Source organism: Rhinolophus ferrumequinum, chromosome 20, assembly GCF_004115265.2.
Source record: "Rhinolophus ferrumequinum isolate MPI-CBG mRhiFer1 chromosome 20, mRhiFer1_v1.p, whole genome shotgun sequence".
In the NCBI taxonomy this organism is placed as follows: domain Eukaryota; kingdom Metazoa; phylum Chordata; class Mammalia; order Chiroptera; family Rhinolophidae; genus Rhinolophus; species Rhinolophus ferrumequinum.
Genome location: NC_046303.1, coordinates 36588697 through 36613105, shown reverse-complemented (window position 1 = coordinate 36613105; position 24409 = coordinate 36588697). Strand labels below are relative to the sequence as shown.

Sequence of the window (24409 nt, the reverse complement as noted above, 5' to 3'; positions counted from 1 at the left end):
AAGCCCTAATTCGAAATGGGGCAAAAAAGTTTCTGAGGGCAAAAGATCACCATGGGAATGTTAGAAGTCTGGCAGGGGGCACCAGACTCAGGATCAGGGCCTGAATGGTGGGCAGGAAGGGCGTCAGAAGGAGATGCAGGTGAAGAGCAGCACTGGTTTCCAGGGCAGTGAACCAGGAACACACAGTCCTAACCCTTCTCAGTCCCCAGACACCATGAGCTTGTGGCAAACTGCAAAGCACTAGGTAGACCAAGATGGCTTCTGCCATTGGGGCCAATACATTTGTTGACAGCTGGACACTAGAGGAGCATTTCCTTACTGGTTTGAGATAAAGGAAAAGAAAAGGTTTGTAAATAAGAAAACTGGCAGTGGCGTCAAGTCTCCAGGGGCTACAGAAACCAAGGGTTCCCACAATGGCTACCCCAGAAAGAATGAGCAGTAACATGAATGCCCTGAAGGGAGAGGAGAGTGAGGCAGCTGTAACAGAGAGACCACTGGTTGACTCTGACTCTGTTTTGGTTTATGCATGGTAACCTTCTCTACAAACACTATTTTTCTGAGAGAGTTAGAAAAGACAAAGGAAGTGGGAATGGGAAAGCTGAGTGTCTGATTATATGAAAGCTACTAATTCGATGGATGTGGGAACCCAACTTTGTTTGGCACCTTCGGATTAAAATTGTTTAAACACTACCTCTTGACCTGTTCCTGGCATCCTTGCTGTATCTATATCTGCTTCTTTGCAATCTCCCATAAGCCTGGTGCTGAATATAGTCTCTTTTGTATTACCATTGGCTTCTGGCTCTGTCCTTGCTTTCTAGATTGCATCGGACCCATCACAGAGCCTGGAACCATATCCCAGAATTCAAGTAAAGTTTGTCCTAGCCTTTAGATGAGTGGATTTGTCAGACAGAATAATATGAGCCAGAAATTCACAAACAACATTAATGATCAAATAGGTCTATGAAGGAATTTAGGACAAAAATGGTGGATTATAATAGTTCTTAGTGGAGAAAACAAAATTATTCTTGTATAGCCATAATCACTGAAGGGAAATCGAATGGTTGGTGTTTTGACAAAGGCCTTCAGAACTCCCAAACCTAAAAGGCAGTGACATATTAAAGTTTTTCTGGTCTCTTTTTGTCCTCATCTGGTTCTGTTTTCAAAGGTGACACATTAAAGAAAGGCAGATTGAAGACTGGATTAAGGAGAGTGGAAGGAGCTGAGTGGGCTACGATGAGAGATGATCATTGTGCAGAAGTAAAAATATTGAACTCATGTTGCACAATCACATTTCTCAGAATGCCAGGTACTTGGTGGGGAGTTAGAGGTGCTGGCATTGGTGATAGTGGTAATACCATAGTTCATGCACTCTTTCAATCATCAACAATCAACTAAGGAAGCGAAGCCTGTAAGAGAAAGAAATGACTTTAGTTTACAGAATCCAAAGACCAGTCTCTGAGCATCTGGTGTACGGAGAACCAGGGGTACCAACTAGATACTCTGGGACCCCGTGGCAACTCTCCAACTGCAGCCCAGATACTCCCCGGCTTGTTACTCTATCCCTGATTTCTCTGCACATGTGATGGTGGGCTGATATCTGTGTCCTCTGGTCTCTACAGTATGGTGAGGTCAACGTATTCTGTTAGAACCCAGGAGACTTTGCCACTAGCCCTGATGGATGCACTTACTAGTATCAAACCCAAATAAGTCACTTCTCCTTCTGGGTCCTCAGTTTTCTCATCTTATTTAGAAGTTGAGTCCCATTCTGAACATATATGATGATGCTTCTCACTTCAGCCCTTCCTGTGTCTTAATCAAATATTCCAAGTTCTGCTTGACTCAGTTTCTTCTTGAATCAACACTGACCTGGCCTATTTCTGCCATCTAAAACAGAACAATGTAGGATGAGGACCACTTATTTTATTTGCTTATCTCCTTTTGGAGAGTTCAGTTTTGGACTGCAAAGTCTGCGGATATTTTGTTGAGAACAAATCCGTTTGATTTATAATGAAAAAAAAATTTTCATAACATAGATGATTTAAGATTCTGCAAGGTTTAATGATCTATGCACTTAAAGTCATCATAAGTGAACTCTGTGGAAAAAGAAAATACTTGGGAAGGAATGATATTGTGAATACTTGGGAAGTATTGTCAGAAAATACTGTAGTCTCTGCCATCATACTTAAATCTAATGAGTTTAGTACTTCTATTTTTTTCTTTTTTCTTTTTATTAGAGGAAATATTTTGAAACATTTCCATACCTTTTCATTCACACAATATACTGTGAATATGTATAACAAATTTTATTTTTAAGCAAATCACTTAACCTCATTAGACCTCCTTTTCCTCTTCTGTAATTGAAAAGGTTGAAATAGCTAATCCCTAAGGGGTCTTTCAGTTCAAAAATGTTATGATTTGATGTTGCTTTTCTTTTATTGTACACAGTGGGGACAACTATTTTAGTGGCCAGGCACAATAGAAAACCGAATGATAATGGCTTCAACAAGGGGCCTAATTAGGGCTTTCAAATGTAAATTCAATTTATGCTGAGGTCTTTCTCATGAGCATTAGTTGGATGGCTTTAAGGACTATTACTGAGCTTCGGTGAATTCCAAAGCATCTTTATTACGTGGCTCCAATATTTTTGTTTTATGATGGTCATAATAAAACATAATTTCATGGGGTAGAAAGACTTAGGCAATGAGGAATTTTTTCAAAGGGAGAATGATGAATATATTTTGCGTATATAATATTATAGCCAGAAAGGGTCCTGGAAAATTTATGCGGACTTATTGGCACAGGAACAATACTAAAAATAAGGCAATATATGTACCTGATTCATTAATTGGAAGATTTTGTATGGAGAATTTTCTAGCAGAAAGGCATATTTGGGGACTAAATTATAAAAGTCAATCTGTTTCCAAGATAAAACATTCATCCCCATTAATCCTACCAGATGTCATGTCGAAAAATAAGCAGCAAAACAGAAAGTAAGTTTGAAAATTATATAGATTAATATTTTTAAAACTATATTCTGTGAACACTAGGTCTGCAAACATCTATTGCTCAAAATGGGCATTGTGTTCAAATAGATTTGGGAAACATTGGTTTAAACAAACTTAAATCATATTTTACTTATAGTTTTTAGGAGCTTTAATATTCTATCTAATGTATGATATATATTGTTCGTCTCCAAGGGAAGGAAACATCACACAGTATTTTTTATAAACTTACTGATTGGCGAACCTTTAAGAATCTTGATACAGATCAAAATATAATTTAATAATTATAAAGAATGTTAGTATAAAATTTTAAATTCTAATCTGTGTTATAAATTATTCAGCGTAAAATATGTGTGGTTTGAATTACTTATGCAAATTAAAGATACCTTGAAAGTAAGTGACAGTTCTATGTGGAAAAGAAATGTTTCTTTTTAAGAATTAATACCCTGAAAATTGATGAAGAATAGACATTTAAATAGTCTTAAATTACCTCCTGAGATAGGCAGAACACCCCCACCGCTACTACCAAATGACCATGCCCTTATAACTTGAGTCACGTCTGTATGTATGTTACATAGGTGTTCTGTTTACCAAACAATTTCTTTTTCCTTGTTCAGTCTCTTAGAGCCTTATGCTTTGGTTACTAGAAATGTACTGCTTGGGAAATAAATACAAACAATAAATTACTAATAAAAGGCATGATAAAATGTCTTAGGATAGTATATGATAAAATTTTGATATCTATGGAATGCACCAGCTCTAAATGGAGTTCGGCAGCAGCATTTTGTACACAGCACTACCGAGAGAGAGGTCCATATGATGGTGTGCTGAATTCCCGTAGTAACTGAAAGGGAAACTTTCATGATATCCAGAGCACTTGATGTCCTGCAAAAGAAGGAGGAGGATGTCTTTATATTCCTTTTGGCAGGAACCCATTTATCTGGCACCAACCTTGACTTCCAATTAGAACAGTCATCTACAAAAGGAAAAGTGATGACGTCTATATCATAAATCTGAAGAGAACCTGGGAAAAGCTTCTGCTGGCAGCTCATGCCATTGTTGCCATTGAAACCTGGTTGAGCTCAGTGTCATATCTTCCAGGAATACCGACCAGCAAGTCATGCTGAAGTTTCTGCTGCTGCCACTAGAGCTACTCCTATTGCTGGCTGCTCCACTCTTGAAACCTCCACTAACCAGATCCAGGCAGAATTCTGGGAGCTATGTCTTTCCATCCTTACTGATCCCAGGGCTGACCACCAGCCTCTCACAGAGGCTCCTATATAACCTGCTTACCTTTGCTCTGCGTAACACAGACTTTCCTCTGTACTATGTGGGCATTGCAATCCCATGCTGCAACGAGAACTCACTCAGCAGGTCTGAGGGTTAAAAGCTGGCCTGTGATGTTCTGCGCATGTATGGTGCCGTCTCCTATGAACACCCATGGGTAGTCAGGCCTGATCTCTCCTTCTACAGACACCTTGAAGAGTTTGAAATAGAAGAGCAGGCTGCTGCTGGAAGCAATGTGACCAAGGAGGAATTTCATGCCAAATGCACTGCTCCAGCTCCCAAATTCCTTGTTGCTCAACCTGAGGTCCCAGACGGGTCTGAAGGGGTGCAGGCACCTTTGTGTCCATCCATCAGTTTCCTACTGAAGACCGGAGGGCCCAGCCAGCCCCTGAAGACTGGTCTGCAGCCCCCACTGCTCAGGCCACTGAATGGGGAGGAACAGCCACTGAGTGGCCTTACGCTGTTCTTCCACAAAGTCTTAAACAGAAAAGGGAAATTATGTTGACAGAAAATAATCAAAAAAATTAAAAACAAAAAAATGAAAAACAGAATAAAACAAAACAAAAAAAAGCACATGGAAATAATGGACCTATAGAAAAGAAGACACCCCTGGACTTTTGCTGTACTCTCACTCCTGAACAGAACTACAGCACTCATTTGTTTTAATCAATTGATTTTTATGTTACTTTAAAATCAGAGATGATAAGCAGCTATATCTTCATACTACCAGTACTCTTACATCTGAGCCCCCTTATCCCAAGATTTTTATTTTTAATCCTAGTCACAGAAATGAGAACCAGAGCTACTTAGAAGATTTGATTCTATTCTAGGAGAGAGATAAAACTTTCCATTACTATCCCAAAGCAAGAAAGCTTTTAAAAAATACCAGGACTATTATTAAGTGGACAAATAACCAAGCCGAAGGAGGCTCTCACCGGCTAAGAGACAAAAATGTAAGCTTGAAATTGTATGTAATTGAAATAATTTAAGTCTATAAATGGCCATGAGTTCAAAAGAAAAAGTGAAAATAAAATGTGCAATGGAGTAGTTGTAATGCCCCTAAAAAGGGTAACCTTGATAGTAGATGGTTGGTTTTATTGCTATTAATAAGTAGAAAAGAATACATGTATACATGTATTTTATATATATATATATATATATATATATATATATATATATATATATATATATATATATATATATATCTTTGCTTCAATGTTTAAGTATATATAAGTATATATCAGCAGGTCCTCAAATAACATCATTTCATTCAATGTCATTTTGTTATAACATTAATGATATGCTGTAGGAATTAACTCTTGTTTATATCGGTTAGCCTGTGGTAAAATTGGTTTTTCTATACATCGTTTCCTTAAAGTCACAGAACCTATTAATGTTAAGTGAGGACTTACTGTATATGTATGGTTATTACTGATAAGCAAGATGGTAGCATATGCCTAAAAGAGGAAGCAAATATAAATTTTTGAGTTTATTCTTTCCCCAAAATGCAGAATATATATATGTTCTTCTGTGTCTAATCAGAATCTATAAGAAAGAGTGAAGAGGACTAATTCTGAGTGAGCCAAATATTCTCTGTATAAGTGGGAATTCTGCCAAGAACTCTGCAAGAGAGGACATTGTAGCAGGTGATTATTCACCAAATAATTCCAGCACATGATAATTAGGTAGAAAGATTGTCCATCAGTTGATCAACTCCGGTGGCCATACACATTAACTAATTAACATTGCGTTTCAGGATGATAATTTAGCTAACTATTACAAAAGTAAGAATTACTGGGTCAGATTTGAACCTTTCTTTACTAGTAGATAAAAATTGTTCAATGAACACTAATGATTTTAAATTATAGGTAAAGCCAACAGAAGATTTTAAGTATAATATGATTTGTATAGGTGACTATACAAGGATGATGACTTACGTAATACTGACAATTTAAAAAATACATAATATCTTTTCTAGAAATGATGTAAAAGGATTGGATTTGTCCTGTCATGCAACAAATCAAATCATCTAAGTTACGCAAAGAAACACTTGGTCCTTACATCAGAACCAGCCATGACATTTAATCTGAGGTAGAATTCTTTCTATTTTTGAAGTGGCTGGAATTATTTTTACTCTAAGTAGTTTCCAAAATAAATAGTTAAAATAATACCCCTCCAGAGGGTATAAGACTAGAAATAACAATAATACAATAACATGAAAGAATGAATAAATACATAAACAAATAAAAATACATAAATTGCTGATCAGCACCCTACTGAACTCTGGAGGGAGACCCTGTGAAGATTTGCAGAGCTGTGAACACTTTGTTAGCTACTTGGATTCTCAATCTCCTCAACTCAGGGAGGTCATCAGCCCTTCCTCATTCCCTCTCTTTGTGTCATGACATAGAAACTCTCTTGAAGGAATGAATTATGGCCCTTTTAGGTTGGCTTCATTTGTTTCCTGTCTGTCAGGCGTCAGTGCTCTCTGTTGGCTGATATCTAGTGTTTTAAAAAACTCTTGATTCATATATATATATATATTTTTTTTTTTTGGGTCCTTTCAGGGGTGGAATAAAACCTGTGTCTATTAGTCCATTTTATTCAAATGTAAGAGAGCACATGTCTGTTTAATATTTTCTGTGACAAAATGACAAGTGCACAAAAATCATTTCTGCTGCCTACTGAAATATGGCTGTCTTAAGAATAAGCACTTGTCCTTTTGAGTTGAGAATTGAACAACCCCCTTCTTTTCATGGAACACAATTTTTACTTGAAAGCTTGACTGACAAACTATTTTTTTTTAATAATTGGTTATTTGGAAAATATTTACTTAAAAATGAAAGAAGTTATCTTGTCATTTCAAAGGAAGTCAACTGATAATATTTGTTGCCATTGATAAAATTCAAGCTTTCAAGAAAAAAGTAGAATTTTGGAAAACTTGTGACAGCCACTGTGAGCATGAGAGTTTTTCTCTCCTTTTAGACTTTCCTAATAAAGATGGTGGTGATATTCACAAATATATTTTTATTTTGTTTAACAAAATATGTTAATATTTGAAATAACTGCATAACTCAGTGAATCGACATTGTTCAGCTAATCAATGGTAGCAAATCATGCAAAAAAAAGACCATTTAAAGTGCAAAATAGACCATTTAATGTAACAGAGTATAGCACTTCATTGATTTGGTTCCAGATTGCATATTGCAATGAAGCTTTAATAAACTACCACTTGTTGAGTTTTGGTGTAGTATCAAGAAGAATATCCAGTTTTCTGAAAAGTCTATTAAAATACTCTTCTTACTTCTAACTATATATCTGTGTGAGTTTGGATTTTCTTCAAATACTTCAACCAAAAGAATATATTGCAGCAGACTGAATTCAGAGGAAATATGGGAATCTATTATACCTGTCTTCTGTGAAGCCAGATATTAAAAGGATGTAGAAAAATGTAAAATAGCACCACTGTTTTAATTAATTTCTTGGGGAGAAAATCGAGTTATTTTCTACTAAAATATATTGTTTACTTTAAAATATAATACATGTATTATTACTTATATAAATATAAACATCATTTATGTGTAATTTTTTTCGATTTTAATTTCTTACATGTTAATTATAAATATAACCAATTTAAACGAAATCTCTTTAGAATTCTTAATAAAGGGACTCAGAGACCAGAAAGTTGGAGAACTGCTTCTCTAATCATTGTGATATTACAGATATAGCTAACATTTTTCAAACACTTGCTGTATGCCTTGTGTTATTAAAGCTCTGTGAATATACTCTCGGCTTACTTAATTTTCATTATAGGACAATAAAATAAATATTATAATGACTTCATTTTATAGATGTAGAAAATGGAGCACAATTTCCCTAAAGTCACACAGCTATTGAGTGTGAAATATCAGAATTTGGACATAGGAAGCATGGCTCATAGTCTGTACTATGAAACATCATTTCTACATTTCTGTGCTATGTCTTGTCTAAATCTTACAATGGCTTTTGTATTTAAAAGAATTTTTATTAGAAATATTTTAAATCAAATATCTATGTTGTTTTACTAAGATTGTAATCAACTTACAAATGTTGGCAATAATTTTGTCTAATTCACAAGTTTTTATTTTTTTTTAAGTCATGAGTGAACATTGAGGAAGAGTGATTGTTTAATATTTAAACAATGCTAATTGTTTATTAGAGTTTTAAGACTAATATGTTGAAATTAAACAAAGTAGAGGGAGTAGTGTGTGTTCCTCTCCATACACAAAAGGTGAAATGCTGAGGAAGTGCACCATGGATACCAGACATAATTGTAAAAATGATGGTAAATCACATTAGAGCCTAGAGCTCTACTTGAATTCAGCGTATAGCAACCCTGTGATTTGCACATCTTTTTTATTTAAGGATAATGATAGCACTTAACTGTGACAGGAGGACTTCCTGAAGACTAGCAGATACTTTGTCTAGCAATTGCAGGCAAGGGTCATTCTATTCATATGCGAATTCTGAATTAGTTAAGATTTATGCGATTTGAGTATCTTTTGATTTAGACTCACTTATAAACTAAGATGCAGAAAATTAAATTAATAATATTTGCCAACGAAGCACCAAATGGGTTCCTTATTCTTAAGGGATTTATGAGGAAGTATGTATGAGGTTGGTGCAAAAGTATTTCGGTTTTTGCAATTATTTTTAACCTTTTAAACAGCAATTACTTTTGCAACAAACTAATAGAACTGAAATACCATAATGTCTACAACTTTTTCAAATGGTAGAGTAAATCAAACAAAGACAAAATAAAACACCAACTCACCCTGCACATCTGTGTGTGTGTGTGTGTGTGTGCAAAGAAAGAGAAAGTATATATGGCCAAATGCTACCATTAACGAATCTAGATGGAGAATGTGTGATTGCTTGTTGTACTATCATTTCAATATACTTTTCTCTCTCTCAATATATATATATATGAAATTTTTCACAATAAAGTTTGGTGATGAGAGGAAGGACTGAAAAATAGGGTTAAAGACAAAGGCAAATATAGTTTTTGAATTATGAAATGTAGGGTTCCCTTGTCAGTGCTTTTTTCAATATTAGTTTTATATTTTTTTGGAAGGGCATTGAAAGTAATTTTCTAAAAAATAAAAAGTGTATGCTTATTTTTTAAGCTTGAGATAGGGATTGGTTACCTATATTATTAAGGAGATGTTAATATATTTAATGTCTTTCATTTTATATTTTCAGCCACTCCTACCTTAGAGAGCCAATACATGTAGTAGTAAGATGGGGACTCAGATTTCCTTGGTTCTGACATTGTAGGCCCTTGGACAAGCCATTGAAACTCTAGGTGTCTGTTTTCAAGTCTATAAAGATGAGATAATAATGGAAGTCACCTCATAAAAAACTTGTGGTAAGCTGTTAATACATATTAGCTCTTTTTGTTAGAATAACCAAATAGTGCTAGGCAGTTACTAATATAATTTACTTAATTCGAGCTAAAAGTATTATAAATAGAATCAGATCTTGCACTCCTTAAGTTCAGTATCAGTTAAGCGTAATTAGATCTTGCATCATCTCAGTTCAAATGCTCACTTAACTGTGTGTTCCATTTTCAGTATCTGATAGTTGGGTGGTTTTAAAATAGTCATTGCAACTCTCAACTTTCTTGCTAGCCTTAAAAAAAATAAATAAATAAAGAGGAGCAGATAGATTAATGTAGGCATGGCTTAACTCCATTTTTCTTTTTTTCCGGGATTGGGAACAGTTTATGTTTGTCTGTTATTTAAGGAGCTTTATAGAAAAATCTGGGTTCCTAGCATCAGTTTTCTAATCAGTATTAGTAATAGGATCCCTTACACTTGACACCCTTAGAAGCTGCTGAGATGTTCCACACTTTAATATCAGGTACTGTGCTAAGTGCTTTATTTACCTTTTTTTGTTTAATCTGTACAGCAGAACTATGACGTTAGTTCTATTAAACTGAGTTCACATAGGAGGGAAACTGTTTTTCAGACAATTGAGTAATAAGCTAGCTCAAGGTTGCACCGTTAGTGAGTGGCAGATCAGAGATTTGAAGACCGGCTGACCATCTTATTCCCTGAAAGCCATTGTCATGTCTACCCTTCTTAGACTCAAGGAGGAAAACTGACATAATTAGATCCATCAGTAAGGCTATTCACAATATTATTAGGTTGGTGCAGAGGTAATTGTGGTTTTTGCAACGATATTCAACCTTTTAAACTGAAATTACTTTTGCACCAACCTAATAGATTCAGAGCATTTGGGCCACCTTGGTATGATTCTGCAACAGTTGAGATAGGAGTGTGGAGAACAGCCTTTGGAGTACTCTAAAGTGGGACTTGAATCATTCAGCGGCCACATTAGCAGCTTAACCTGGGGGTGGGGGGTTTCTTCATCCCTTGCATACCTCATTTCTTCATCTGAAAATAAAAAAAAATAGTCTTAACAATCTCCACTTTATAGGATAGTCAAGAGGATCATATGAAACTATACGTAGCACATGGCATATAATAAGCATTCAACATATATCTTACTTCTTAAACTGAAACTATTTTTAGTTTGGTTATTTGGGACATAACCACTTTCCATTAGATGAGAGTTTCCAAAGAAGCCATTTGTCCTCAAGATTTTTGTAAGTGCTGGTTCCTGTGTTGGCTCCTTTGTGGTGAATGCCACAGCATTTTAGATGATCCTATAGAGAAGTATACAAATTGATATCCATATAGGAGACATACTTGAAAGAAAAAATTACTTCAGGCTAGAACTAAATTCTGGCACTTAACCAGCATCTCTGCAGCCTTCCACAGACACAGGGGTGTTTTTAAGCCCCATTCTTGGCAAAGCTATGCTTTGACTCTCAACTCAGCAATCAACTGTTCATGTAAAGTGTTTCCTTCTTAATGATCATTGTCATTAAGGTCATTTACTTGTTTGGTAGCTTATTCTTTCATATTATTGGCTTCTCTGCTAATAAATATTCCCCATCTGGATAAATATATTCTGATTAGGACTTTTTATGGAAGAGTTATAATATACAGTTTTGTTTTTACAAGTATTTATAAAATAATAATGCCTTGTATTTTATTTATTTTCAGAGTGACAGCACATAATCTTGTTAGTTTTGAAAATGCTAATCCTTCTAATTTCCTTAGAAATGGGAATATTAGTAATCATGTGTCAGAATTGGTCAGACTCAGTAACCAGGATTTCTGAAATATTTAACTCAGTTCTATTTGATGGGCATTAACTCATTTCCATCAAATTAAATTATCTTCCCTTGGATAGTTTTAAACTGAAATGAGACTGACCTGAATAAATTAGCTGAAACGTCACTGGATTGGTCAGAGGGGGAGCCAAGAATTAGTATTGTTATCCCAGACAGGAAACAGCTGAAGGAGTTCATCACCACCAAACCAGTATTACAAGGAATGTTAAAGGAACTTCTTTAAAAAGAAGAAAACAAATAAAAAATTATGAATAAGAAAATATCACAAAGAAAAATAAAATTCTCACTGACAAAGGCAAGCACGCAATAAAAGCAGTAGATTAACCAACACTAAAGCTAGTGCAAAGGTTAAAAGGCAAAAGTAAGGAGATCGTGTGTAATTACAGCAGTAAGTTAAGGTACAGAGACACACACACACACACACACAAAGTTAAAAATAATGACAAAAACATGAACGTGGAGGGGGTGAGTAAAAATGGTAGTGATTTTTAAGAAAAGATCCTCAACACTCAAGTTATTAGAATACTTATTGATTGCCAACTATGTGTGTCTAGCTGATACACTCATATATGGTTATTTTATTACTCTGGATAGTTCATTGATAAGGATGTCATATTTTCAGCCATGCTCTGCATTCTGATTAGACTATACAATATAAATAATGTACTTTTCCATTAAGTGATATAATACAAATATTTGGGTAGAATAGTCATATCCTATTCCAAATCCATCTGAATTTTAATATTTTTTATTATGAGGCAAATCAAACCCAAATTTGGAGCTTTTTCTCTGTCTAACTTTCCATAAGTTTGTCATAATGACCTGAGAATAGCAAGACTAATTATTTTGTGGTGTCCTCATCAATTGTACAAATGAATTGAACCAGCCAAGTAAGTTGGTTCCATTTGATTAGCTCCCATTCATTTTGCTTCAGCCATTGTCATTTGTTGGGAAGTGAGATTACAGAAACCAGTTCTCCCATGAAATGGAACACTGCCAACTCTGTTGGGGGAACATAAATTCTATCACAGTTATGTCTCAAATCCATTATTAATAAAACCTTGCATTGTGGGCTCCAGCCTGCAGCAGGTTAGGAAATGAAGAGTGGAAATTGAAATACTGGGCCTTTAATTACAGCTGCACAAATGGTAGCACTATAGTTATAGAATTGTTAGAAATCAATTAAGAAATGTTGCTACTTGATCTCTCTGCATATAATCTATTTAATTAGGGAGTCTGTTTTTGAAATCAAATGTTCCTGGACCCTGAGACTTTTTAACAGCATGCCATTTTACTTAGAAAGTATAGTCCAGAGACTCCTTGGGCACTGTTATTTCAAAAGAACACCATATAAGAAATAATTGCACTGCTGTGCACCAATTAACTCATTTCTAACCAAAATTTGTTGGGAAATTCATCTAGTACCCTTTTAAAATGTACTGCAATTTTTGTAAATTAGTTCTGAAAACTTTGGGGTATTTCCAAATATTTATTTTACATGCTCATCAACATAAATAATCTTAGTGATTCCACAATACAGAAAAAAAAAATCTTTCATTGAAATGTGTCCATATTCATAATTTCTATAATTTTTAAGTTATGAGAAGATGTTAGGATTTTTGTTCTACTTTTTGAGAAATAGCTATTTCTTATCTAGCATATGCAATAAAGTTTGTTGTAATTCTTCAATAGGATTGTTTAAAGAGAAGATGGGGAATGCTCTGAGGCAGAAAAAATATTTTGGGAAATAATCTAGTAGGGGACCTGTTATAATTATATTATTGGTGTCAATGACACCACTATTGATATAACTCCATCATTCACTTAGTTATTGAATTCTAGCACTTTATACTTTTAGCTCATTTATTACTCATCTAATGACAAATTTATTAATATTCTTATAGATGACAAAATTGAAACTCAGATGGTTTTAGTAACTTGAGCAAGTAGATTTAAGGGACATCAAACTAAATTCAGTGATTTTTGGGAGAATGGTTGTTTTGTAATGCCACCATAAATCATTTCTTGAATAAGGAGAATAAATAAATAAATGAATGAATAAATGAAGTCAATGTCAAACTCATGGTATCTTACCTCTAAATCACAATAGAGTGATATATTATTTTGGCTATTTTAGAAATATTTTTATATAAAAAGAAGATTCCTATTGATGCTGTTTAGGGATAAAAAAGCAAAAAAACCCCACAAACCACTGTTAAATAGCACAAGTTAGCATCATAAGATAATATCACAATTATAAATGCATCAACTAAGAAACTTCTAGTTTTTTATGAAAACCTTCAAATATATGGAAAAATGTAGATTATAAAACAACTCCCATACACCTATCACCTCAATTTAACAAATGTTAACACTTTGCCACATTTGCATTTTTTCATATTTTGCTAAATAATTTTACGCTACATTGCAGATAAGACATCTCATACCTAAGTACTTTTGTATCAACTCTAAAATGAGACATTTTCTACCTTACAATACCAGACAGTATCATTATTGCAGCCAACAAAATTAATAAAAGTTCCTTAATATAATTTAATATCCACTGCATTTTTAAATTTCACCAAATAACCAAAAATATTTTAAAAAATTATTTAAACTAGAGATCCGATTAAGGTAAGGCAATGCTTTTAGTTGGCACGTTTCTTTGATTTCTTTAGTCTCAGCACCCTTCCTTTCCTACCTTCCCACTATTTGTCTAGTTGCTTTCTCTGATTCATCTTATAGTGTCATCTAACTTGTTCCTTTACTCCTTTGATTACTTCCTGATAAACAAGAAAGTAGATTTAGTAGCTTGGTTAAAATCAGGTTAAAGATTCTTGGCTAGAATCCCTCATAAGTGATGCTGTAGACCCATTACATTCAATTTAGATGTGCACAAGTCTGATTATCCCACTGTTCATTTTGCTAAGAGTGATCTCTGGATTCAAGTGGTGACAGCTTGGATCCTCCATGATAGATTGTGCCTTTTTCCCTTCCCCATCTGGATCTTGCTGCAGAAAATGCAACTGGAAGCTATATATTTTTAATTTTGAGTCTCATGCTAATCCCTCCGAGTCACACCATATTCATTCTGTTTTATATTTTTCCTAGCTTGACACATATTTGTGAGATTTGTAATAGGTGGCATGGGAGTTAACCCTCGATTGTTTTGGGCCATATATGATTTTGAATAGACTTCTAAAAGATATGAAACTGCTCATGTTGGTGGTTTACAAGCCGGAAGTTCCCTCAATAAAGCAAAACCATCATAGAAATTATTTTTCTTTAGGTTTAATTTTTGAAAGAGCCTAGTTTTCTCCTTTTTCTTTTTCTTTTTTTCCTAATTCCAACACATAGGCAGAGCAGGGTTTACTTCTGGGAAACTTACAAGGGGAGATATTGATGCTTTAATGAGGCAAGTGGTTGTTCATTGGAAAATCATTTAGCAAATGTTTCTTTCCCCAGCCAGATCAGATCACCTCCATCTTCATCTATTTTATCTTGGACTTCTGATTCTACGTAAAATTGTATTTAAGAGGTTGACTAGTAGAAACAAGAAGAGTAAAAGCACACACATACACAAATGACAATATACACTACACAAAAAAGTGCCACCTATCGCCATGTAGATCTTAGAACATACTGCGGGGGCGGGGGGGGCTGAGAATCAGAGGTCATTGCCCCCAAGAAGGAAGCTGGTGATCTTGATCACTGCAGCTCTTTCAAGATGAGAGGCAATAGGCAGCCATATAATGTTTGTTACTGTACCTCGCAGGCATGATCCATAAAATGTTTTTATCATTTCCCAAATGGGACTGGTTATTTCAATTCACTGACTTCTGTTCAGTCTTTTTTTTTTCTTGTTCTTTTTGTGTTTTTTGTTTGTTTGTTTGTTTTTTCCCTCTCTTGGGACTTTTCCTCCTTATCTGCCATGAAAACTCTTAATTATCCTTCAAAATCAGTATACAATTCTTCCCATCTCTAAAGCCTTCCCTGAACCTCTCTGCTGTCTTCTTAATACAGAACTTAGTATGCAATTCTTCTGTTGGTGTAATTGCTTTTCTCTAAACTGAGAGGCCCTCAGGGTCAGGTACAATGTCTTTTTCGTCTCTGTGAGTCACTTCCTAGAATCTTGTAAGCAATCAATATTTGCTTAATGCATGAATAAAAAAAAATTGTAAGCCTCTGTAACACTAGAAAAGAGGTAAAGAGGAGCAAAGAGGGGAAAATAGAGAGGTAATTGATATGGTGGTGTAACATCTGATTTAGATCTCTCACTGTGGAATATCACCAACTTCAGTGCAGAAAAGGTACCATTGGTCAAAGATATGCTGACACTGGCATAGCACTGCACTTAGTTGAACATTTTTATTTAGCTATTTATGATATTAGCTTTATAATATTCACAGTTCTTGATGTCCAGAAAGTCCCCTATTGTTCTAAATTCCCAAATTAGCCTCCTTTGGAGTATGATGTACTGCAGCTGAGGCATTTTCTATTAATATTCATAAAATCTCCCACAGAGTCAGTACTAGGTATTAGATATGCATATGGAGCTCAGCAGAAATAACTGTCTACCAAAAAAGAATAAACATGAAAGAAGGATCCTAAGGAGAAACTAGAAAGTCACAAGCTTTCTGAAAGGTTATGGTGCCCCTATGAAGGAGAGGAACCAAAAGTGAAGGATCCAAGGATCCAAAAAACAAATGTTTCCTGGCATTTCCTCAGTGTCTTCAGGAATATGACAGTCAGAATATGCAAGTAGACACTGATCTACACACTCCGTTTGGATGCTTTGAAGGTTGGCACTGTCAGATATTAAGTGCTGGCAGGAGGACCTGGGATTAGAGCTCAGCTACTCACACTTTTTTCCCCAAGGCACAAGGTGGAATGAGGGCAGAGGTTCATTTCCGCCTTAGTTTCCGATTCTGTTCGCTGGCATGATGAAAAAGAAAAAGCAGTATATGTCTTTAAGTGGGACTGATATATATATAAATGAATACTTAAAGATGATTTTAGCCTAAAGTAGAGTTTATTGAATTTAGCAAAATGGTTTATATTTTAGAAAACAATAAAATGGTATTCATATAGTATACGTAATGTGAAAAAGTAAAGCACAGAAAATTTTCCAGCAAAATTCTATCCGTTTTCATATTATTAAGTCTCATTCTTATGAGTATATTTTTCTCAATTATGGTAGGATCCTGTCAAAATATTTATTTGAACAAAAATTGTTTCCAATGTTAGAATAAGAAACAAAAAGTTTCCTTCAATAAAATTTTCCTTTTTTAAAACAAGATATTTAACATTTGAAGTGTAATTTTTAAACCATTTCTTTTTCATAGATACTGATTTTTAAAGTTTAATTTTTAAACCACCACTGCTATTAAACATATAAAATAAATGGTAAGCTATTTTAATAAGCTTGGAATAATGTATATAGGTTGTTTATTCAGGAGAATCAGCAGACAAGATAATATTAAACGTTTTCTTCAATAACTATCTAGTATGTACATACCTGGAGAGAGGCTACAGGGAAGGTTTGGATTCACATTATAATCATAGCCTCTGCATTCCATTAGGTAAGATGGGTTTGAATAAAATAAATTAGAAAGGTAATGATTGCTGCACAAGGAAAATATATATGATCTACACGTATAATAGAGAATACTCATGAGAAGAGAAAGATAAACTCTGCCTAGGGACCTAGTCTAATTTTAGAGATTATTGGCATGATTTCCAGAAAGAATTGGAAAAGGCATGTAGATGGGTGAAAAATGGGGTTAAGAATTTTTCTTAAATTCTTAACAAGAATTTAAGAGAGGTTAAGAATTATGCCATAGAAACGTCTGACTTACATACAGGGGCAAGTAAGGGATGTATTGAACCATGACATAGAAAAATATAACATTATTTGATGGAGGGCTTTGGAAGCTAGTTGTTGCATACTTAGATTTGGTACAGTGTATTAGTTAGAGTCCTTGGAAGTTCGGGACTAGGAGAAGATGAATGAAAATGGCCTTTAAATAATACTGTTTTTCCAGCCCTGTGTTAGATCATAGCATGAAGAAAATTAGGCCTGTGACAGAGCGATCAGCTAGGAGACTATTGAAGTTCTGCCCTCAATTTACAAACAAAATAGTTGCTCACTGCCATTCATAAAATATTCCTTCGTATACATGAAACCTGTTACAAAGTTTCTTTTCAATTTTCTTGAGTATGTACACTTCATCTTTCAGCCGTTCTTCATCAAGCACATTTCCCAGGTCTTCAGTGATTTATTTTGCTTTTGCCTCTATATGTTCTCCAATTTTGTTTTTCCATATCTCACTCCATTTACTATGATTCAAATTGAACAGAATATTCTAATAAAGTTCAGATCAAAATGATCAGAAGGAAGAATGTTGTCTATTCAAAAGGAAACATCTGATATATTCTTTTATTTTTAAGTAATGAAATATTAAAGAAAATAAGAAAGGTAGACTCAATCTAGCATTTTATATTTTTATCATAAACACTGGATAGGTAATAAGATGTGAGTAAACTGATTAACAGATGTGAGGACAAGGAAACATAATAAAATAAAAATTATTTCTTGAAAATGTAAGCTTATCTTTAGTGCTTATTCAGAGCCATTTAAATTTTAGCAAGTATTTTAAAATAATTGCAATCAAGGCAAGATATTTTAAACTTGTGAAATTAAGTCACCCTCATATTCTTGCCTGCAGAAAAGAATCTAACATCTTCCTGCCTTCCATTATAAATATAATAAAAATGTACTAGCAAAATACTTAATCAATGCAGAAATTTTTCCCAAGTTCAAGACTGATTAAATGATTAAAAAAAGGGAAGAGATTTCACTTCAGACAATAGACTAGATTTACCTGTCCGAAACAAGTTAAAAAAAAAAAAAAGTCAAACATTTAGAGCAATAACACTCAAGACATTTTACTTCAGATAATGAAGACAGGAAATCCCTATGAGTCTGGGAGGAGGAAGGCAAGCCGTTTGCTGCTATATCAGTGCCCCAGTTTACCGCCTGGAAAAATTTTTTAGGCACAGCAAAAGAACCTAAGTAGAGCTTGCCAGTTACCTGACTTAAGGAGAGAGTGCCTGGAGAGAGGATTCAGAATCTTCTTGTCTTAGTGTAAAATTTGCCCAAGACAAAAGAAGCTTAAATGCAAGACCCCAAAAGATGAAATTGGTTTTAAGGAATTCAACAGAACAAGGATCAAGAATATTTAGGAATGCAACATTCAGTACTTAGTAAGTTAAAATTCACAATGAATGGCATCCAAACAAAAATTACAAGGCATGCAAAAAAGCAGAAACATAAAGAAAACAATCAAAACTAACCCAGAAATGACACAGAATTAGTAAAGTGTCATTAAACATTTATTATAACTATATTCCATATGTTCAAAAAACTTAGAAGAAAACTTGAACATGCTAATTACAATCACGAAAGATACAAATTAAACTTTTAGAGATGAAAAACACACACACATTAATAGCAGATTAGACTTATAGAAAAAATTAATGAACTTGAATACAGGGATAGAAAATATCCAATAGGAAACAGAGAAAAAAAGACTAGAAAATGTAAGTAGAGCATTAATGTGTTGTGGGACCACTTCAAGTTCCCTAATATATGGAATAAGTGAAGTGTCTGAGAGGAGGGCAGGGGAATAAAAGTATTTCAAGAACTAATACCTGAATATTTTCTAAATTTGATGAAAACATGAATTCACATATACAAGAACTTCAACAAGCAAAAGAAACAAGAAGAAAACTACACCAAAGCACGTTATAATCAAATTGCTTAAAACCAGTGATAAGAAAAAAAAAGTCTTAAAAGTAGCCAAAGTAAAAAGATATATTATGCAACAGAGGAACAAAGACAATAATCACAGCAGATTTATTTGAAAACAATGCACATTTAACTAAAAAACAAGCAAACAATCAAATAAACAAACAAAAAAAACCACCACACACAGTGAAGCAAACGGCTTTAAAATATTTTGAAATAACAAAACCATAACCTAGACCGCTTCACCTGGTAAAAATAGATTTTAAAAACAAAGGTGAAATAAAGACTTTTTCAGATATTAAACACTAAAAGAATTCATCACCACCAGACCCACACTAGGAACGGAAAAATATGACCAGGTAGAAATCTGAATCTACGCAAAGGAATTAAAATCATTGGAATATTAACTATGAGTAAATGCGAAGCATATTTTCTTATTTAAACTTCTTTGTAGATAATTGTTTAAAGCAACATTAATAATAATGATCATGGAGTTTATAACATAGAATTGAAATGTGTGAAAACAATAGTTTTCACTATATAAAGTTTGGGAGGAGAGAAACGGATGCATACTCTTATATGGTTCTCCTACTATATGTGAAGTGGTATCAGGCTACTTGAGGGTAGACTGTGTTAAATTAAGGATGTATTCTATAAACATCAAAGCAACCAGTAAAGAAAAAAACAACACGAAGAATTATAGCTAAAGAGATAAAATAGAAGTATAAAAAATTCTCAAACCAAAATGTAGAAAAAGAGGAAAAGGGGAACAAAGAGTTGAGAGAAATAGAAAAAAAAAAAATAACAAGATGGTGTACTTATGCCCAATTATATAACAAATCACATTAAATGAAAATTTAAAAACTGAAAGGCAGACATTGTCAGGTTGGATAAAAAATAAAGACTCAACTATATGCTGCCTATAGAAAATCCACTTTAAAAGGGAAGGCACACACAGAGTAAAAGTAAAAGGTTAAGTAAAAATGTAAAAGGTTGGTAATATATGTACTATGTTCATACTAATCAGTATGATGCCCCATTGGCTGTGTGGCCTGTGGGAAGGTGCTGATCTAACTACAGGCTGGCCTTGTATGAATCTCATAAGTTGCCTGGATCCCCTATCACAATACATTTTTCAACACTTTCCTAAGTACCCTAAAGAGGCATGTAGAGAAATGTATTAGATTATGGTACAAAGGCCACTTGGTAATTTGGGCATAATTTATGTGTCATCTGTCTATAAACTGGTTAGCACTGGAAAAAGTAGGAATTAAAAGTCTTGAAAAATACTTATTTTTTTCATACTTTTCAGAGCATATTTGTCTCTCTGAAATGTGAAAAGAAGGAAGCAGCAGCCAAATAATAGGAAAAACCTGTTTGAGATATTTTCCTTCTCACCCTCACGTATTGGAAGAAGGAAAAAGCTACTTTGTGTCCTTTTAAATTGTCAGTATACAATTCTCTAAGAGATATGCTAGTATTTGGGTTATAGAAACACATTGCTCTTCAAGAGTTTTTTGTAAAGTGGATTTATTCTGGGAAATAAAGAGAGGAGCCAATTTCAAAGAATTGGTGACTGAGAGATATCTGGATTATGCTAACATTAATTTTTTTTTTATTTCTATCCAAACATTATGTACTATGCTCCATAGAATACATATCTGTTTTTAAAATGCTTAATTTAAAATATAGGATAAGAGATATATCAGATTAACATGTAATAACCCAAAAGATATAGAAAGTTCGTCCTCTCAAATATTGCATAAGCATGTATATATGTTTTCACTGAACTAGCAATATATCAAATTTCTCCAAATTTAATATTTAACTTTTGGCCAAGAATTTAACCAATGTATAATAACACTTATAAAGAACCATAGATAATAAGATGGTATGAACTCCTTGAAAATAGATTGTGCTTTTTAAATTCTAACTTTCAGAACTTAAACACACTTGGGGAATTAATAAATGTGTGTTTAATGATGGCAATGATGCAGAGATTAGAATCTTTTGAAGGCTGTTGTAATTAGATCTAGCACATTTTTTAACACATGGAATCCCATGAGGAAAATATTTAAGATAAATAGTTAATAATAGTTATTTTTTGGTCTTATTCAACTGCTATTATTTTTAAACTAAATGTGGGCATTAACTTTTGAATATCTTGATAAACCTTGTAAATCCTCAACCCCAGAACATTATGCCACCTACCTTTCTTATTTGATCCTCTACACAAGCAGGAGAAATCCTAAAATTATACAGGAAAAAATCCTAAACTTTCAGGAGAAAAAAATCGTAAAATTGTGCAACAAATTTGTGGTTTCCTTAATTCATGGGTCTTCTAACCTAGTAATACAAGTAATAGCTAACATTTATTTTTACTGTAAGCTAGGCAATTAATTAAATATTTTACCTCCATTTTATATATGCAAGCATATGCTTAAATGAAGCTGTCATTTAGCCATTTAGAAATGTACTGAGAACCAAGCTTTCACATTTGGAAAATAGTAAGAACCAAAATCAGGAAGTTTAATTCCAGAGGCAGTGCTCTTAAGTACTGCCTTTCTTTACGTAGAATTATCTGTTTCTCCTGAGCCATAATTTATCTAATTCATAAATAGTAAGGAGATCTAAATACTCCCTCCTCCTCACATTTGGCTGATCTCTGGAGTTTTCTAGATGGATCTTATTTAACTTCCTTTCCTCAAGTTTCTTTCTTCAATATAAAGCCTCTTGTGGCAGTAGGAGTTAAATTTGATAAATTTTCTACTCTTTCTTACAAAGGACCAAAAGTTACTTTAGCAACAGAGAGAGAGAAAAACAGAGAGAGAGAGAGAGAGAAGAAAAAAATGAATTTGAGCACACTTATATAACTTGAAGTTATAGGAATAAGATGGAGTTATAATTCTTTATGTGGTATTAAAGTTTGCCATCTTTTATATAGTTAGTTGGTAATAGTTAAGATGGGACAAAGATAATAAGACATAATGACTGATTTTGATGAATATTTTATAGTAGGTGGAAAATATAGGAAATATTTAATAAATGCTGCCAAATAATGAGCTAGAATCCTTGAAGTCCCAGGGCCCAATTGAATACAGTGAAGAATTCTGAGGCAAGTACAGACATGAGAAAGACATCATTTACAAGACCGTAATGATTTATATTTATAGTAAAATAATAAAATTAATACTGTGTCCTTTGAAAGAGTTTTAGAAATGTTACAGCATAGAGGAATACAGTGGTGATGTTTTAAGGAATAATGATTTTGAAAATGTCTCTTAGCATCGTGCGTTTGGGAAAACAATAGCAGCAACTGTGGACTTAATGATGCCAGTATTTTCCAGCTCCAGTTTGTTTTTTTCTGGTTTTACAGCTTTAATTAAGGTGGACATATTTTCAACAGTGGTTTCAGGAAATCAAACAGCTGGAGATAGAGCTTATTAATAGGAAGATATATAAGCATTTCCTGCATGTCTAGGATCAGATGTATAAAAGAACAGTCTTATGAAAGCACTAAATATTAACAGTGACTATTAAGTATATATTTTGCTTAACATTGGACCTCTTTGTCCAGTGAGAAGATAGGCTTTATTGGGTTTATTTTCAGGCAACCCTCGTAATCAATAAGATGAAGAGAAATGTGGGGATGTTATGTCAAGAGATGTGTGTGTGTGTGTGTGTGTGTGTGTGTGTGTGTGCGCGCGTGCGCGCACGCTATATTTCTGTTTAGGTCATATTGAGGTGGTGTTTTGTCTGTAAATATTTATAAAATAACTCAACTTCATGACTTACCAAAACCAATGAATTAATTACAAATGTAGGTCAGGCAATTTTTTTTCATCTCTTTTGTAAAAGTTAATATAAGCCATACTTAAATAAAAGGGCACATACTTTTTTCTAACTTATAATGTTATCAGGCATTTTAAACTTATAGTTACTTCAATCTATTTTTGAGAGTAGATATGACTTAGGAAAATTTTATTTGGGGAACAAGAATAAATGTAGTCTGTAATGTTCTCTTTCATTAGTTGCAATAACATCTCGACACCATAATTTACAGACGTAACTTGTATAAATAATGTATTTTTGTTTAGACCTGATAATTTAGATGTGAAAATTCATAAAATAGTTTGGAAATCTCAGACCTACTAAGATGAAAATATTTTCCACGAACATCTATATGCACCTAAGATCCCAAGGATATGCATAAGTTAGCATATATATCTGCACATGTAAATATAGTTTTATTTAGATGTGAAATGTCTAGTAAGTAAATTAATGTTATATAATATTAGATATTAGATGTAATAAACACTTGAATAATCAGGTCAAGAAATGCTTAGCATCAAAATGATATTCCCTAAAATGTACTGAATTTGTTTTTAAATAACAAACTAATATAAATTTTCTAGTCTAGCTCAAAAAAATAAAGTTATCTCACAACTAAGTGTGTAAATATCTCTATTGAGAAAATCAGTAATTTATACAAATTTAAAATTATAGAAAAAGATTCATATTTGATATTTTATATATAAACTGAATTATAATGCTATCTTATGTCCCTATTTCTTTTAAAATCTGGTTATATTGACTTCTTTGGATCCACTTAACTCTGCTTTGTTATTATTTGATAAACCAAAATTTATTAGGTTAGGTTTGATCTGAAAGGAAATTCTCTTGCTCAGTGAGATCTAGCTTTAGACTATTACAATATAAAATATTCTGGAGGATAATGGTATATTTGACAACTTTTTCTTTGAATAAATTCAAAAATAGATTAAAATTAAACTTGTAATTTATACATGTGATATTTAGCAGATTTAACGTTTTAATTTGTTTACTTAACCTTAGAATACACTTTCTACTTTTTTTAGAGTACTACAGGTATATATATTTATTGTTAACATAAAAAGTGAATTAAAGTGGGTCTTATTAAAATATTTTTATGTATACTGTGGTGGATAGTAAAACCATGTTTGGAAATCTCCAGCTTCAGTACATTTTTAAAATTTTTCATGTTCAGAAATAAATGATCTTAATTGGATCAAAACAAGTTATCCAAAG

At 33.4% G+C, this 24409-nt stretch overlaps 1 protein-coding gene and 1 pseudogene across 1 annotated transcript in view; both read left to right on the top strand.

Annotated features, from left to right (window-relative positions):
- Window positions 1-24409, top strand: part of ZNF804B (zinc finger protein 804B) — a 454444-nt gene that overhangs the window by 56010 nt on the left and 374025 nt on the right. The window lies entirely within an intron of this gene.
- LOC117012063 (40S ribosomal protein SA-like) lies at window positions 3864-4817 on the top strand (annotated as a pseudogene).